Below are 9,761 nucleotides of genomic sequence, written 5' to 3'. Positions count from 1 at the left end.
ATTTTCATAAATATAGTTATACCCAGTACAGTGGAATTATTATTATTTAAATTACCAAAGGAAAAAAAAAAAAAAAACTTTTAACAATAATATCATAAAATACAAAATAGATCAGTGTCACTTACAAAAAAGATGAAAAATCTAATTCACCATTTAAAGGGGTCCTGTTATGCTCTTTTAAATAAGTCTTGATTTTGTTTTGGGGGTGTACTAAAACATGCTCTCATGCTTGGTGGTTCGAAAATCGCATTATTTTTCACATAATTTACATTATTACAATACCTTTCTCCCCAGCCTGACACAAAAGGCTCGATTAGTTCCAGGTTTGATGAAGGCCCGCCTTCCGAAAAACGAAATGTGTTGTGATTGGTTAGCTGTCCCAGTGCGTTGTGATTGGCTAACAGCTTAGATGGTGTTTCAGTACTGCCCCGCCCCTTGCCAAAGCAGCACGTTGGTCAATATTGCTATGTCAATTCAGACCCCGAGAATATTGAACAAGGATCGCGCAGAACCTTTGCACGCATGGATATTGCAAGACATATTAAAGTGGTAACGTTATTGTTGTTGATTTTTTTGGCTAAATCACGTTTTAGATAGGATGTCAACAACAGCTTAAAAATAACTGCATTTATTATGTACAGATAAGTGCAACGGTAATATGTATTATGTTTATTGTTCTTTAATTCTAACATTATAACATGAATTGCAGTGAAACTGTTGTACAGTTGAAGTCCCACAGACTTACACTATTTGTGGCGGCATACATGCAAATTAATTATCTGCCAGCGGGAGGCGCTGTTGGAGAGAGCGAGGTTTCCCCGGTAACGCTGTACACAAGCAGCGCTCCTTCAGCTCCACCATCTAACCATTCGAATTTGGAATGTGGACTTTGAGATTTGTAACTTTGTAGATCGTTTTATGCCCAAACATACACACTACACACTAACTAAAATTCAAAAAGTGAAAATGCATAATAGGACCCCTTTAAACCAAATTCAAATTATTATTTAAATTAACAAAAACTACAAACTAATTCTCATAAAGAAATGCCACTTTCATTCTGTCTCAACAAAATGTCACACTGTTGTTATATTCTTAACTTATTTATAGGATTCCCCTAGTATTCCCCTAGAGGCATTTTTATTAATAAAGAGAGTGAATATTTTTGAATAAACTAATATATTTTGTGCAACATACTTCCTGTAAGAAAGGCCAGGTCAGCGTTTTAAATATTCAGACACTATACGTTGATTTCAAATAAGGGCATGCATAAGGGTTACCAGATGTCACCAGAAATGTCCCTATTCTTTACTGCATTAACACTAGAATCTTCCATAGTGACCTCTTTATAAAAAGCTCACTGGATTTATTCTGGAACACGGCTGGTAAGCACAAAAGTTGCCCATACATTCTTAGCTCTCATCCCAGTGTTGTCCATTGATTGCAGTTTTCACTGCATATTTACAGAAATCTTTATTTATGTGTCTATCTGTCTATGGTTTTGGGGTCAAATTCTTTAATGCAGAGCATGTTTACTATATGCTGATTAGTTCAGTAAGGATTTAGTCCTGTAAATATGTTGTTTTATAACACTGTCTAGATAGATAGTGTAGCTGTGTCCATATTGTACATAGCGGTACTGTCGTGAGGTTCTGTATGTGTCAGTAATGGCAGCTTGAGTTCAGCAGGTTGTCTGGGCATCAGCTGCCGTGTTTCTCTTCCCTCATGAGACTGACGTTCTCCTGCAGATATTATCACTTAATTACCCCCACAGGGGCTTTAGTCATTACTGTTTTCTGATGGCAGTAGAGGTACACTCAATAACATACACATATAGGATATGCATTCTAAACATCAACTATTTTGCTTTAAAGATCTTCTTCAACACTGTATTTGTGATATCCCTATAATAAATAAAATTAAAAATTAAAAAAACACTTGTGAAAGATTTTCTTATCACACTATTAGACAGATTGTCAGGTGAACGCACACTTTCAGAGTGAAAAATAAATAAATAAATAAATAACACCTGTACAAAAGCTGTCACTAGAGTGGCACACCTTTAAAAGGTGCAGAAGTGCAGGAGGTATTAGTAACTTAAGTGTACATACCTACCATTTTGGTACTAATATTAGTACATGTTGATAAGTTTCTGCCCCAGTGACAGCTTTCGAACCTGTTTTTATTTTTCAGAAAATGCAGAGGCAGGATGCCAGTGAACACAGGGAGTCACTGCAGAAATGAAAATACAGTGTAAAAACGATACAGTAAGTCATGACAACATATATTTTCCATTACTTTGACCCATCAAATTAATTAACAATTTCAGAATTATTTTTTAAGTTATACAAGAGTCAGCTCGATTATTGATCGATTGATTGATCGTCTGTTTAATACAATTTAAGTTGCAATGACTTGAACAGCTAATTTCCTGCGCATTGGCCTCAACACCACTACACAAGAGCAGTTGTATGAGGAGGGCCCTCAAGAGAGCTATGCGGACTATGTGGAGTGGGTGCTGGTATCCTGTGGATCGCCCCTGACCGTCTGTTGTGCTGACACCGATGACACCAGCCCCACTCCCGAAGCAGAGTCCAGCCAAGCATCACCCTGCTGTGCGGAGCATCATCCAGAGCCCACTGCAGATGGAGAGCCATTGCCAAGAGGAGCGACAGAGCTGAGGATCGCCCTGGAGTCAGACCCTCATCCGACGTCTGACCAGGTGTGTGAGCCGGCAACGAAGCACGCCACAGAGGACGTGGAGAGCGAGGGCGCGGAGGAACTGTTCCACCGCTGAGGGTGAGCTGAGGTTGGACTCGGAGGATATGGATTTATATGTGAACAAGCCTGTTCTTCTCCTGTCTTCTGAACTCTCTGCCTGTCCGGTTACGGCCAAGGAGACCATTTATGAACTCCCTGGCAGTCCTGAGACAGTAATGGAGGTTGTTCCCCTGTCAGAGGCGCTTCCTTTAATGAGAGTCGCCACATTGTGTGTCTGGGCCATGCACACCACCACTGTTCCTCCCGAAGTGGTGGCGTCCGCCTCTGAACTGTCTGTCTGTCCCATCAGAACCACAGAGTTTCCCTGAGCTGTCTGTCTGTCCTGAACTGTCTGCCTGTCCTGGGCTACCTATTTGTCCCGTCACAACCATGGAGTTCGGTTTTGAACTGTCTGTCCACCCTGTCAAGACCACAGAAGTCGTTCCCCTGTCCACCACATTCCAGGTGTTGGGAGTTGCGATTTGTGTGTGGGTGGCATACACCTTCCTGGAGGACCCAGTCTGTCACAAGCTCCCACCCAGCCTCCCTCTCCCGCCTCCACTCCTGTGTCCTCCATCATTCTCTGTCCCAATGCTGCTGCATCCTGCCAGTCCCTCAGCTCATCCTAAGGCTTCCATCTGTGGATTGGAGTCACTGTGGGCCTGTCAAGTCTCCTGCTCCATCAAGGTCAGAGGACCCCCAGTCTCCGCATCCAACCTCCGAGACCCGGACTCCGACCTCAGCCCGTTCACCCAGCGGCTCCACCATGGCTCCTAGCTCCCTCATCTCCACCGTAGCTCGTCAGTCCACCAGCTCTGCCGGGCTCACTAGTACCTCCAGCTCCGCCTTGGTCGGTTGTTTACCTGCCCTCACCTCGGGACTACACTCCTCCGGCTGCGCCTCAATCCTCCATCCCTCTGGCTTTGTTGGGCTCCTCCCTCCCTCCGGCTCCACCTTGGTCCTCTGTCACTCCGGCTCCACTGCGGCCTTCCGGATCCCCGCCTCCGTCTCGGTCGCCTGAGCCATCTGCTCCGCCTTGGCCCTCCGGATCCTCCCCGTCGCCCTGGCTCATCGGCTCTCAATCTCCACCTTGGGCTCCTCCACCACCTGCTCCGCCGCTGTCGGTCGGCCCCCTGGAGTCGCCATCCTCCACCATGGCTCCTCCCTCCGACGGCTCCACCATGGGCCATCTCCCTGGCTGGGCTCTGGAGCGTCTCCCATCTCATCCTGCTCCGGGCTCCTTCCTGGTTCCTCCCTCAGTCCGTTCCCTCCCTGGCTCCTCCGTCTACTCCCCCTTGGCATCATTTGGACTCCGTTTTGTCTTTAGTTTGTCTTGCTCCTCTCCTGAACCTCCTCCTTCCTCTGTTGGACCTTGTTAGGCGCAAGGCCGCACCTCTCGGGAGAGGGGGGGCGAACTGCCACAGTATGGACCTTGTTTCTTTGTTTTTTTTTGTGTTTCCCTGTTCTCCTGCCTTGTTTCAGTTCATTGACCTAGCTTCTGTATTCCCTTGATTGCCTTAGTTCACTTGTGTCTAGTTAATTTAACCATTAGTACTTAATTTGCCTATGTATATGTTTGCCCGTTTTGTTCCCTCAGTTGCTGGTTATTGCTATTATGTTCACACGTTCTCCATGCTGGATTGCCTGTTTACCCTGTTCCCTGGATTTTCGGTTTGTTCCCTTGGATTTATTATTAAAGACTGTGTTTTTGTTTAACCCTGCTTCGCGCCCGTCATCTCCTGTCTGTCATTGTGTGACAAAAGGAGATAACTTTGCTCGCAGGTAATCGGGTTTGTGTTTTCAGGACAATAAATGAGCAGAGAATAAACAGCAGCTCACACAGAGAGATAACAGTTAGGGGATCATGGAGAATCAACAAAGGAAACGGAGGCAGATTCTCTAGAGATCAGTGCAGTCCTTGGATGTGAACATCCACAAAGCCAGATTAGTGTTTGTGCGAAAGTGAGCATTTCTTCAATCTTTGTGGACGGAGGTGTTGAGCATCAGTGATTATCAGTGGAAGATAAGATATTGACTGGGCCGTGATAAATGGGAATTTTATTAAATTTTTTGGGCAAATTCCCTTAACTACTGTAAAAGTTTTTTTTATTTTTTTTTTATGGCACATGTAATTCCGATACTAGGTATCCAAAGTGACTATTTTAAAAATTAGAAATTAGCCAGTAATCTGCAAGTATTGGATGAGATTTGCAGTTCTTTGTGACACTGATCATGGTAAATTTTACACTTCTGTGATGTTTTCTTTATTAAATAAAAGACTGTACAACCAAAAAACACTTTCAAATACACATTACTTACCCCCTGTTTGCATCTGCAAGTGTTCTCTGTTTATTTCAAGGTCTGATTTCTTTACACTTGAGTAGATTTTCCCTTGTATTCCACGGTTTTCTTATCTACTGTCATTATATTTGGTATTTTATCATACATAACTTAATACAAAAGCTTGTGCTTTCTAATTTATTTATTTATTTTGATCAACTTTTTATTTTCTTCAAATCAATGTGCTTTCTAATTTTTTGATAAACTGTAATTTATTCCAAAACCTTCAGGTGTGTCAGTGAGTGAGACGACTCATGCCGTCATTTTGTTTGATGGACATAGATAAAAAGTGGTGGGTGTGGTTATGGAACCACTGTCATAAGGTCAATTACTTCATGTCAGTCTATTGCTGTTGTATCAACTATTTTAGATGACCCCTCTCCTAAACTACTCATAAAATGAAACAAGCTACGGTTGGTCACTTCACATGTCAGTAAGGCAGCCACCTCCAGTTCTGTTGGGCAGTTCTTGGCCACTGCAATCTGAATCAGACTTTGTGTTGGTACTTCAGTGGCTATAGTGGATACCTGTAAGTATTTGTAATGAAATCCTTGAAAACAGAATTGTTGCATGGATGTTATTTGCTTTGCAAAAACAGTTAAGAACTCATTCATCATATTGTTAGATCATCATATTGTTAGATCTTGTAAAATCAAAAGTTCAAAAAATTCCCTGAGCAAAGCTAAAGCATCTCTGCAAAACTCACCAATTTGCTAGAAATTTCTCAAATTGTAACTCAGTTACAAGCATCATCCACTAGCGCAGTAGTGTGACTTTTTAGCTCATGTTTTAAAATGTACAGCCACTAAAATAAGTGAAACTACAATGAAAACTGGATGCAATATTGCAACAGGAGTCTTGTAACTGTGGCTTTGTTTTTTAGCCTCTCCGTTTGGGTTGTTGTAGGTTGTGATTGAGAGTGAGAGAGGAAGGGAGGGAGTTGTTGGGGCGTTCTTGTAGTTTCCCATGTCATTCCTACAAACGGGCTTCCCTAACAGGAACCATAGGTATGCTGATCTCATTAGAACAATTACTAAAGGCCTGCATTTTCCAGTCCAGCCTTTAAAGACCCCAGGGCAATGTAATTTCAAAATCAACCCCTTCCAAAAAGCACCAGTGTTGGCACTTTCTAAAGGACTGTCAATTACTTCTCTCTCCATTCTGCAAAAGGAAAGCAGCATGATTCAACCAGGCCCAGATAAAGGGCCATTCTTTCGGGAAATCAGCCTGCGCATGGACTTGAATTCATTCTGCATTAATCTGCGGCCGCCTGTGGGAGCTCACTAAATATTCATCAGCAGTGCCAGGCACATCACTGCATGCAAATAAGGCATTCCTGATGTGGAGATACTTCAGTTTTCTCTCTCTTCCTGGAGTACTCTTTCCCTCTCTCTCTGTTTCAGACACTTCTTAGGTTTTCACTGCTCTAAACTGTGCTTTGGTATTCTGAGAGTTTTTCTACCACCAACTTCAATTATACAATTTGTGGGTCACCTCAAAGTCCACGATAAAAGCTGTTTAACTAAGAGATCAGCTGCCCAACATGATGGGAAGGCTAATAAATCTTCTGAGGCTAAACTTATATAACTGTGGGCTTGTGTACTTTAGCACAACATCTCACTGATTCTTGAGAAGTGGGACAAAACTGAAAAAATAAAACCTTGGACTCAGACAAATGAAACTACATTTATGTATCGTATATGTAATAAGTTACTGAGCTATGCTTTGATGCAACCTCCCAACTTTTCTATATATATATATTTTTTAAATCAAAATGTGCTTTTTTTATCTTGGACGGTGCAATAAAATTTAAACTTTATATTTTTAACAGCAAGATGTTTAACATTTCAAAACACATTCTCATAGTATCAGACAGATTACACTTTCACATGTGACCAACTGTAACGGGGCTGACAAGACGTGAGACGTGCGGATCCAATTGCAAGCTTTTATTTACAGGCATGGTCATAATACAGGCAGGGTCGAGCAATGGCAAACAGGTATGGCAGGGACAAGACAAAGAGTAATCCTAGGGCAAGCGAAGGTCGGTCAACAGCGAACAGTATCCAAAGGGGCTAGGCAGAGAGATAATCCAGGGAACACGGGCTAGAATCCAATGGGGGTGCAAACAGTGTCCGAACAGATAGACAGGGGTAAATACAGGGAACACAGACTAGAAAATAACAAACGTTCCGTAAAGCATCTGACACTAGGGGAGTGAAAAACACAGGACAATACAGGAATAGAACAGAAACACGGAATGGCACGGAAAGGGTTAATCCAGGAAACACGGGTTCTGTAGAGTTGCTACGGCTTGGGGAGCTGTAAACGCATTCAATACTCGGCAGAGAGGCAGAGAAAGTCCAAGGCTTATAAAGCGTGTGTGATCAGTATGTGCGTGGGATCAGGTGTGCGTGTGATTAGTGCAATGAGTGATTGGTGACAGCTGTGATCAGTGTTGGATGATGGGAAATGGAGTCCATGTGGTGTGTGGTGTGAAAGTCCATGTGGTGAGCGAGTGACCTCTGGTGGTGAATGGACGGAAGTGCAGACCAGATTCGTGACACCAACAGTTCCACAACAAATATAAAATATAATGAAATATTATCAAGATATTAATCTGACAGAGGTGACAGACCTGGCAGAGTTGACAGATCTGATGGTGGTGACGAAAACCTGAAATTGTATTGAATCAGATACATTGAATCAATCAGTTACTGTATTACTGTGTACACAACAAACAGTGAGTATGTTATTGTTTATAAAGGTTTTATTCAAGATTCACATTTAAGTATTTTGATATATCATTGCAACACAAATTATCTATTTTCTCTCATCTCAAAACAGTAGCCTATGTCTGCTGTGCATCTGGCATAATTAGCCCGTCACCACCATCAGACAGAAAATTGGCATTTCTTTCACAAAACAAATGGAGTTCATGTAGTAACCATTTTGTTTTGTTTTTGTTTTTCTGTTGATGCTAGATGCTAATAGAGCCTGCTTCAGAAGAATAAAATTATCTAAATATTTCAAATAATTTCCTCAGAAATTGGAAGATGGTGTTGACATATCATGGTTGTGACGCAGGAAATATTAACATTAGGATTTAAAATATTCTAAAACTATAAAACTGACCAGAGCCTGTCTGACATTGATGTACTCTGCAGAGGAGGAATGTGGCAAGGGGGTCCTTTAGAGTGACAGCTGCCCCTGATATTCCCTGATTTTATTACATTTTAATGAATGTCTGATGGTGTTGACAAAGGCTGCATCCGAAAACTTAGGCAGCTGACTTGCTGCCTCACTGCCTTACAAGGCAATGACTTTGCAGGCAACGTTTTTGCACGAAGGCATCTCACAAAACTGATTTTGGACAGGCTTCTGAGGCAGTGAAACGGTTTAATGATCTACAACAAAATAGAACGCGTTTTGGTGATAACTAAACAAATATTTAATTACTATAATACTGATTTCTCGCTAGAAATAACATCAAAAGTGCAAAAAGTTAATCAGAAATATACATTTACACACAAACTAACCACCAAATGCAACTTTCAGATGCCATCTTTATTTTTCAGCTCAACTGTCACGGAATGGAACGCACAGGATTGTAGGATATCAAAGGCAGCGAAGGATACATCTATGCTGCCTTCAAAAATCGATCAGATGAAGGTATCTCATGAGACAGGAAGTGAAGCTAACTTTGGATTCGGATGTGCCTTGATGCCTTCCTACCTTGGAATGTGTCCTCCGAAGGCAGCATTTTTCAGTTTTCGGATACAGCCAAAAAGTGGGGGCACAACTTTGAAATCTTATGAAACACGCATGTCACTGAAAAACAACATTTGATATGTTTGATATGAGATATAATTAAGTGTTGCTTTTGATAAAACAAGCTCTTTTTCATCATTAAAAAAACATTTCTATCCATTTTATAGCATATGAATGATTGAACCCTTCTCTGTGGACACACTGTTTTAGATGTAGTGAGAAGACAATAAGTGTCATAGATTTTATATAATAGTGATAAAATTAAACTGAAGGGTATACATTGCCGCTCAAAAGTTTGGGATCAGTAAGATTATTAATGTTTTTTAAAGAAGTTTCTTCTGCTTATCAAGGCTGTATTTATTTGATCAAAAATACAGAAACAAATGTTATTTTGTGAAATATTATTGCAATTTAAAATAACAGTTTTCTATTTTAATATACTTTAAAATATCATTGATTTCTGTGGTCAAAGTTGAATTTTCAGCATCATTACTCCAGTCTTCAGTGTCACATGATCCTTCAGAAATAATTCTAATATGCTGATTTATAATCAATGTTGGAAACCGTTGTGCTGCTTCATTTTTAATTTTTTTGGAGGGGGGACCTGTGATATATTTTTTTTAGGATTCTCCGACTAATAAAAAGTTAAAAAGAACAGCATTTATTTAAAAAATAAATGTTGTGTTACAATATACAATGCTATTCAAAAGTTTAGGGTCAGTACATTTTTTCTTTCTTTCTTTTTTTAAAGAAATGTATACTTTTATTCAGGAGGAATGTGTTAAATGAATAAAAAGTCACAGTAAAGACTTATTGTCAGGGAGTCTCTGTCACCAGTCACCAGCTCTGGACTCCATGTCCCAGAATCCTCCGCGGCTCACACCTGTTCT

Source organism: Onychostoma macrolepis, chromosome 11 (assembly GCF_012432095.1).
Source record: "Onychostoma macrolepis isolate SWU-2019 chromosome 11, ASM1243209v1, whole genome shotgun sequence".
In the NCBI taxonomy this organism is placed as follows: Eukaryota; Metazoa; Chordata; class Actinopteri; order Cypriniformes; family Cyprinidae; genus Onychostoma; species Onychostoma macrolepis.
The sequence above is the reverse complement of the archived record's forward strand: the minus strand, read 5'-3'. Positions refer to the sequence as shown.